General features: G+C 36.6%; 1 pseudogene; it reads left to right on the top strand.

The window, feature by feature from the left end:
- Positions 1-374: 374 nt before the first annotated feature.
- On the top strand, positions 375-7,758 carry LOC137712661 (melianol synthase CYP71BQ5-like; annotated as a pseudogene).
- Positions 7,759-8,099: the final 341 nt, after the last annotated feature.

The following is an 8,099-nucleotide window of genomic DNA, read 5'->3' as shown; positions in this document are numbered from 1 at the left end:
GATTTCTATGTTTGATTCTCTCCTGTAACATTACTATTCCTATATTAAAATTACATTTCACGTGATAAAGATTGTCTGTTGCAATATTCATTTGGTTCTCCCTGGATTCCTTACAAGAAATCTTGAATTAAATAAAGATAGTCTGTTGCGGTGATTTAATCGTCAAGTTGCATTACCTTATAGTTGAATTCATACAATACGTGGATTAAGTAAATCCCATAAGCAACAATCAGTGCATTGACCACATGCTTGACTGGGAATCTCTAAGCTCTCAAATGAATTGTTTTTCGTCTATTCCCGATAATTACTAGTATAAAGGTCAAATTTCTCAATCAAGCTAGGCACAGTCGCTATACCTCTTCTTCTCAATCAAAATGGTAAGAGCTTCTCTAATGTCGCTAATGTTCGAGATCCAAATTTCTTTCCTTGCTGTAATATTTACTTGTCTGGTCGCCCCAGTTATCCTTGTTATACACTGGATGATGCACACTACCAGTACAACTGTTAGGCTACACCCCGGACCATGGAAGCTGCCTCTCGTCGGAAACTTGCATCAAATGGCTGCCAGCTCTTTATCCCATCGCTGCATGGCAGACTTAGGGCTGGTTTGGTATTGCTGTGCTTTGAAAAAAAACTGCTTCTGCTGTGTTGTGAGAATAAGTAGCTGTGAAATAAAGCAGCAGAGTGTTTGGTAAACTTTTTTGTAAAAGTGCTTTTGAAAAAAAAAAACAGTATTATAGTGTTTGGTAAACTTTTATGTAAAATAGATGTAAAAAAAGCCAGTTTTTCAAAGCTAGGTTTTGCAGCTTCTTGTTTTTGGTTTTTTTTCATCAAAAACTGTGAAAAAAAACTGAAGCTGAATGTTTACCAAACACAAAAACAGCTCCCAGCTTTTTTTTATACCAACTTTTTTCAGAATCACCTCAGTACCAAACCAGGCCTTAGCCAACAAGTACGGCCCTATCATGCACCTAAAACTGGGACAACTCTCGGCCATAGTCATTTCATCGCTGGAATTTGTTCAAGAGGTGTTGAAGACGCATGATGTTGCTTTCTCACAACGGCCAACGTTTCTTGCTGCTGAAATCGTGAGCTATAATTGTTCAAGTCTCATATTTTCTCCTTTTAATGATTTTTGGAGACAAATGCAAAAGGTTTGCGTGCTGGAGCTCCTAAGTGCAAAACGCGTAGAGTCATTTGCACCAATAAGACTAGAAGAGGCATCAAATCTTGTTCAATCAATTTCCTTATCAGTGGGTTGTTGGAAATTTTGAGTAGAAATTTCATTGTTCCACATTGGTCACTACCAAAAGATTTCCTCACTTTATAAGGCTTTGTACCTTATAGAAAGTGATTAGAGTGATGAACCTTGGAGAACAAAATTGGGTTCACCTTTGGGGTTGGGCTTTGGAATGTACTAATTCATTAATAATTAATACCCTATAATTAATTATCAAAAGATGGGTTTAGGGCTCGGGCTTTAATAATTAAATATTTTAATTAATTATTTTCGGATTTAATTAATTTTGAATTTAATTAATTAATTAATTTTATTATTATTTGATGAAAGAATGCAAAGCAAAGCACCCCTATGGAGAATATGTCTCCCAACAGACACATCACATTCTCATACTTGTTACGAACAGGCATACACCTACTATATATACATCCATCTATATGACATTTAGAACATAGAAAATATCAAATTCTTTTGATGCTGGATGCAAGTCGGAGAAAAATAAAGGCAATGTCATATCTCAACTTGAATATTCTCAAGTAATTGGAAGTCTAATGTACTTGATGAATTCAACTAGGCCCGACTTAGCTTATGCAGTAAGTAGGCTTACTAGGTATACAAGTAATCCGGCACAAGAGCATTGTGATGCTTTAGTAAGAGTGTTAAGGTATTTGAAAAATACACTTGGCTATGGATTACACTACGCAAAGTATCCACCTGTTGTAGAAGGCTTTAGTGATGCTAATTGGATTTCTAGCACTACAGAATCCAAGTCGACAAGTGGATATGTTTTTACCTTGGGAGGTGCAGCAATATCTTGGAAATCCTCTAAACAGAAATGTATAGCTCGTTCCACCATGGAGTCAGAGTTTATAGCTTTAGACTTGGCTAGAGAAGAAGCCGAGTGGCTTAAACATTTTCTGGAGGATATTCCAGTATGGCCAAAGCCTGTAACTGCTATATGTATACATTGTGATAGTATGGCTGCGCAATCAAGGGCAAAGTCATGTATATAATGGAAAGTCGCGACATATCAAGCGTCGGCATAATACTCTTAAGAAGTTGCTCTCCAATGGAATAATATCCATTGATTATGTGAAGTCAAAGGAAAATATAGTTGATCCCTTGATAAAAGGCCTACCAAGAGAGCAAATGTTATTTACATCAAGGGGAATGGGTCTCAAGCCAATTCAATGAATCAGACCGGGTGGAAACCTAACCTAGCTGATTGGAGATCCCATGGTCTAGGTTCAATAGGCAAATTGGTTGAGTTTAATTCAAAAGTTGAACACACAACTTACCCATTCTTATGATAAAATGTGTGTTGTTTGTTGAGTTTGAGGGGTTGTGTTTTATACATTTAATGACATTAATATCTTGTTATCAAGAGGAATATGGGAGACTATTCTTAATTAATGTCACCTATATAGGAGTAAATGGGGTTGAATTTATGAGAATTGAAATGGTTAAATTCTCTAAAGCTTCTACAAAATTCAGGATCTGTTTAGGGCCAAAATGAACACAACCGTATGAATTGACGTGCGGCAGACATGATATGTGTGTAGCATATTGTCTCGGTTTACTGCTGCAGTAAACAGTTCAAGATCTTCCACATCCACTGCGTCACCAAGTAAACCCGATATGTTTTCACTAGGGTAAGTTCAAGTCCAAATGACACTTCACCCCGATGCATATCATGTCTATTCTCTCTCAGTTTTAGGCAGCCTAGTCATACATTTGCATTCAAATGTGGGGTGTTATGAGTAAATTGGTGGTGTTTGAATGAAATTTCAACTCAAATGTAGGGTATTGTTGGAAATTTTGAGTAGAAATTTCATTGTCCCACATTGGTCACTACCAAAAGGTTTCCTCCCTTTATAAGGCTTTGTCCCTTATAGAAAGTGATTGGAGTGATGGACTTTGGAGAATAAAATTGGGCTCACCCTTATGGTTGGTCTTTCGTGTACTAATTAATTAATAATTAATATAGTGGTTAAAAATTCTTGTTAATACTTGCACTTCTTTCCCAAGGCCGCACAGGCAATAATGATGTTTACCATAGAGAAGATCATTTCACTAAGATTGAACGGGTGACCCTTGTTAGATAAATATCAACAATCAGTGATAAACTTATGTATGCTAATAAATAATAAATACGAATAAATATATTAACAGAGTATGAACAATACGAAATAATATTGAACAAACAAATTAAAGATCAAGGTTTGGGTACCGCAATGTCCTTGAAACAGATATTTCGTCCCTACTCAGTGCTTGTAGTTCTATGGGCATCTACCTCACTAGGATTCAACGATTTAAGTTAGAATTCCAACACCGGAAAACTGACTTCTGGTGAATTTCTTTGTGGTTCCCTCAGTAAGAAGGTTTAGGAATGTTGAAGAAGAATTTGATATCTTCTATGTTAAAAAAAGTACTTAATTTGTTTACTTAATGCACTTTTAAACTAACTTAATCAACATATCAATTTTAATCAAGAAAGGAAGAACATAAGTTTTGAACATTAGTCTTTACAAAAGATTAGAATTTTTTTCTTTTAAAAAAAAAAAACTTGATGCTAGATTACATATTCAATTTAATTCCTTAAAGTCTATTTTTATTAAAATTTATATTCTATTTTTATTATTTAATATGTATTTATATTTAATGTCTCCACATTAAAATTTTAATTTTATTAATATGCACATATTAGTTCTTCTTTCAATTATAAATGAACATAAATGAGAAAATATTAAAAAAAATTACTAAAACATAAATTAGTAAAATCATTAACATATAATTAAATATCAAAAGATGGGCCTTGGGCCTTGGGGCTCGGGCTCTAATAATTAAATACTTTAATTAATTATTTCAGATTTAATTAATTATTTTTAATCAATTAATTAAATTTTTATTATTTTATCAACAGACTCATCATTTCGGATGAAGTCTAAAGAGTGATGAAAGAATGCAGAGCAAAGCACCCCTCTAGAGAAGATGTATCCCAACAGACACATCTCATTCTCATACCTGTTGCGAACAGGCATACATCTACTATATATACATCCATCTACATGACATTTAGGACATAGAAAATATCAAATTCTTCTTCAACATTCCTAAACCTTCTTACTGAGAGAACCATAAAGAAATTCGCCAGAAGTTAGTTTTCTTGTACTGGAATTCTAACTTAGATCGTTGAATCTTGGTGAGGCAGATGTTCGTAGAACTACAAGCACTGAGTAGGGACGCAATATTTGTTTCAAGGACATTACGGTATGCAAGCCTTGATCTTTAATTTGTCTGTTCAATATTATTCCGTACTGTTCATACTCTGTTAATAAATTTATTCGCATTTATTATTTATTAGCATATATAAGTTTATCACAGATTGTTGATATTTATCTAATAAGGGTCACCCGTTCAATCTTAGTGAAATGATCTTCTCCATGGTAAACGTCATTATTGCCCGTGCGGCCTTGGGAAAGAAGTGCAAGTATTAACAAGAATTTTTATCACTGCTCAAGGATACAATTAGGCTTGGAGCATAATTTGTTGTGCCGGATTTTTTTCCTTTTACTCAAATTCCCCTGTTATGTCATAAATTTGAAGCCTGCCGTTGAGAAAGTACACTAGAAAATGGACAAGATCCTTGATGAAATCATCAGTTATCATAAAGTGAAAAGGAATGAGGAATCAGATGCTGGAGATGACCATCAAGAAGATATAATGGATGTGCTACTGCGGCTCCAGGAGTCTGGTGAGCTCCAATTTGATCTCACAACCACCCAAATCAAAGCTGTCACCTTGGTAATTAATCAGCACCATTTCATACATACATCAAACTTCATTTTAATTCTAAAAAAAAAGATGAGTTTTAGACTATAACCTTGTGTAAGATTAAAATCTAATTTTAGCCCCTCATACATTTAATCATCTCATTTATTAATTATATTTTGATGTTTTATTTCTTCCTATTTTTAATGTATTAATTGCATTTAATTTTCATTTTTATTTCGTTCATCATAATATATTATGATTGTCACATCCCGACCCGGGGCGGATCACTTCCCGAGCTCGCTCCATCACCATAGCACGATATTGTCCGCTTTGGGCTTACCATTCCCTCACGGTTTTATTTTTGGGAACTCACGAGCAACTTCACAGTGGGTCACCCATCATGGGATTGCTCTAGCCCCCTTCTCGCTTAACTTCGGAGTTCCTACGGAACCCGAAGCCAGTGAGCTCCCAAAAGGCCTCGTGCTAGGTAGGAATGGGAATATACATTTAGGGATCACTCCCCTGGGCGATGTGGGATGTCATAATCCACCCCCCTTAGGGGCCCGACGTCCTCGTCGACACACCACGGCTAGGGTTAGGCTCTGATACCAAATTGTCACATCCCCGCCCGGGACGGATCACTTCCCGAGCTCGCTCCATCACCATAGCACGATATTGTCCGCTTTGGGCTTACCATTCCCTCACGGTTTTATTTTTGGGAACTCACAAGCAACTTCACAGTGGGTCACCCATCATGGGATTGCTCTAGCCCCCTTCTCGCTTAACTTCGGAGTTCCTACGGAACCCGAAGCCAGTGAGCTCCCAAAAGGCCTCGTGCTAGGTAGGAATGAGAATATACATTTAGGGATCACTCCCCTGGGCGATGTGGGATGTCATAATGATGTCTACATTTAGCTAAACTAATTTTTTTATATAATATATTCTAATACAATTTTTATAATCTTCATATAGGTACATTAATTGATTTGACATATTTCGATATATCCATTGATACAAATATATAGATACATTAATTCAATATAATACATTTCAGTACATACATTTAGGTTCATTATAATATATGTCATCGGTACAAACATTTCGGTACACTTATGTATTTACATATTTATGTGTTAATAATTTTTTTTTAATATTTTCTCATTTATGTTCATTTATAATTGAAGAAGAACTAATATGTGCATATTAATAAAATTAAAATTTTAATGTGGAGACATTAAATATAAATACATATTAAATAATAAATGTCACATCCCGGCCTGAGTCCCCACCACATTCCGGGCTCGACTCCGCCGTAGCACGATATTGTCCGCTTTAGACCCCAGCCATGTCTTCATGGTTTTGTTTCTGGGAACTCACACGAGAACTTCCTAGTGGGTCACCCATCATGGGATTGCTCTTGCGTGAACTCGCTTAACTTCGGAGTTCCAATGGAACCCGAAGCCAGTGAGTTCCCAAAAGGCCTCGTGCTAGGTAGAGATGAGAATATACATATAAGGCTTACAAGATCCACTCCCCTGGGCAATGTGGGATGTTACCAAATTATCACATCCCGGCCTGGGCCCCTATCACATCCCGGGTTCAACTCCATCATAGCACGATGTTGTCCGCTTTAGGCTCCGACCACACCCTCACGGTTTTGTTTTTGGGACTCACTCGAGAACTTCCCAGTGGGTCACCCATCCTGGGATTGCACTCGTGCGAACTTGCTTAACTTCGGAGTTCTGATGGAACCCGAAGCCAGTGAGTTCCCAAGAGGCCTCGTGCTAGGTAGAGATGAGAATATACATATATAGCTTATAGGATCCACTCCCATTGGCGATGTGGGATGTTACAATAAAAATAGAATATAAATTTTAATAAAAGTAGACTTTAAGGAATTAAATTGAATATGTAATCTAGTATCAAGTTTTTTTATTTATTTATTTATTTTTAAATTCTAATCTTTTGTAAAAGCTAATGTTCAAAACTTATGTTCTTTCTTTATTGATTAAAATTGATCTATTGATGAAGTTAGTTTAAAAGTGCATTAAGTGAACAAATTAAGTACTTTTTTTTATATTTTTTTATATTTTTTTATATAGGACTTGTTTTCTGCTGGAAGTGAGAGTTCAGCAACTGCGATAGAATGGGCAATGGCTGAACTTCTGAGAAGTCCAATAGCAATAAAACAAGCACAGGCCAAGGTACGCCAACTTGTCGGAGGAAAGGGGAAGATTGAAGAGGCAGACATTAAGAAACTCGACTACCTGAAGTTGGTCATAAGAGAAACTCTACGATTACACCCTCCTCCTTTCATCCCAAGACAAGCAAGCCAAAAATGCACTATTAGTGGGTATGATATACCAAATGATGCGACAGTCTTCATCAATGCTTAGGGAATTTGGAGAGACTCCAAGTATTGGGAGGATGCTGATTGTTTTCTGCCGCAGAGATTCCAAGGCTCTTCAGTTGATTTTCGAGGGTCCAACTTCAAATTGCTTCCATTTGGGGGTGGCAGGAGAATCTGTCCAGGCATATCATTCGCAATCGTAGGAATTGAACTTGCGCTTTCTCATCTGCTCTACCACTTTAACTAGAAACTTCCCAATGCAAATGGCAGTGGCAATGAGACAATGTTATCAGAAGAGCTTGACATGACTGAATGTAACGGATTGAGTATTAGGATGAAGAATAATTTGTATCTCATTGCCATTCCTTTCATCTCGTCATCGGAAATGAATTGAAATGCATGCATTGTTGGAACTAGCAGACACAAACCATAACTAAGTCTTAACAAGTGTTTGCGTTTTCATGTCATGTTGTGTTGTCCAGAAGAACAGTTATGGAAATTGGCTTAAATGATCATGTTACAAATCGATGAAGTTCTCAAAATTAAATATCAATGATGTATTGATTATATATTGACAAACATGTCGATCAAATATCCACCACGCAAGGAGGATTCTTTAGGATCGTTGGTGGTGGGCAAGGTGGCAAAGGGTGGGTCATAGGAATTGTCAACGAATTTCCAAAGGTCATGGCCTTAGAGGAAGGGCTTGGTTTGACGAAGCCCCCAGAAGATAGT

This window comes from Pyrus communis, chromosome 14 (genome assembly GCF_041283825.1).
Source record: "Pyrus communis isolate YQ-2024b chromosome 14, ASM4128382v1, whole genome shotgun sequence".
Classification (NCBI taxonomy): domain Eukaryota; kingdom Viridiplantae; phylum Streptophyta; class Magnoliopsida; order Rosales; family Rosaceae; genus Pyrus; species Pyrus communis.
This window is presented reverse-complemented; position numbering and strand designations above follow the sequence as displayed.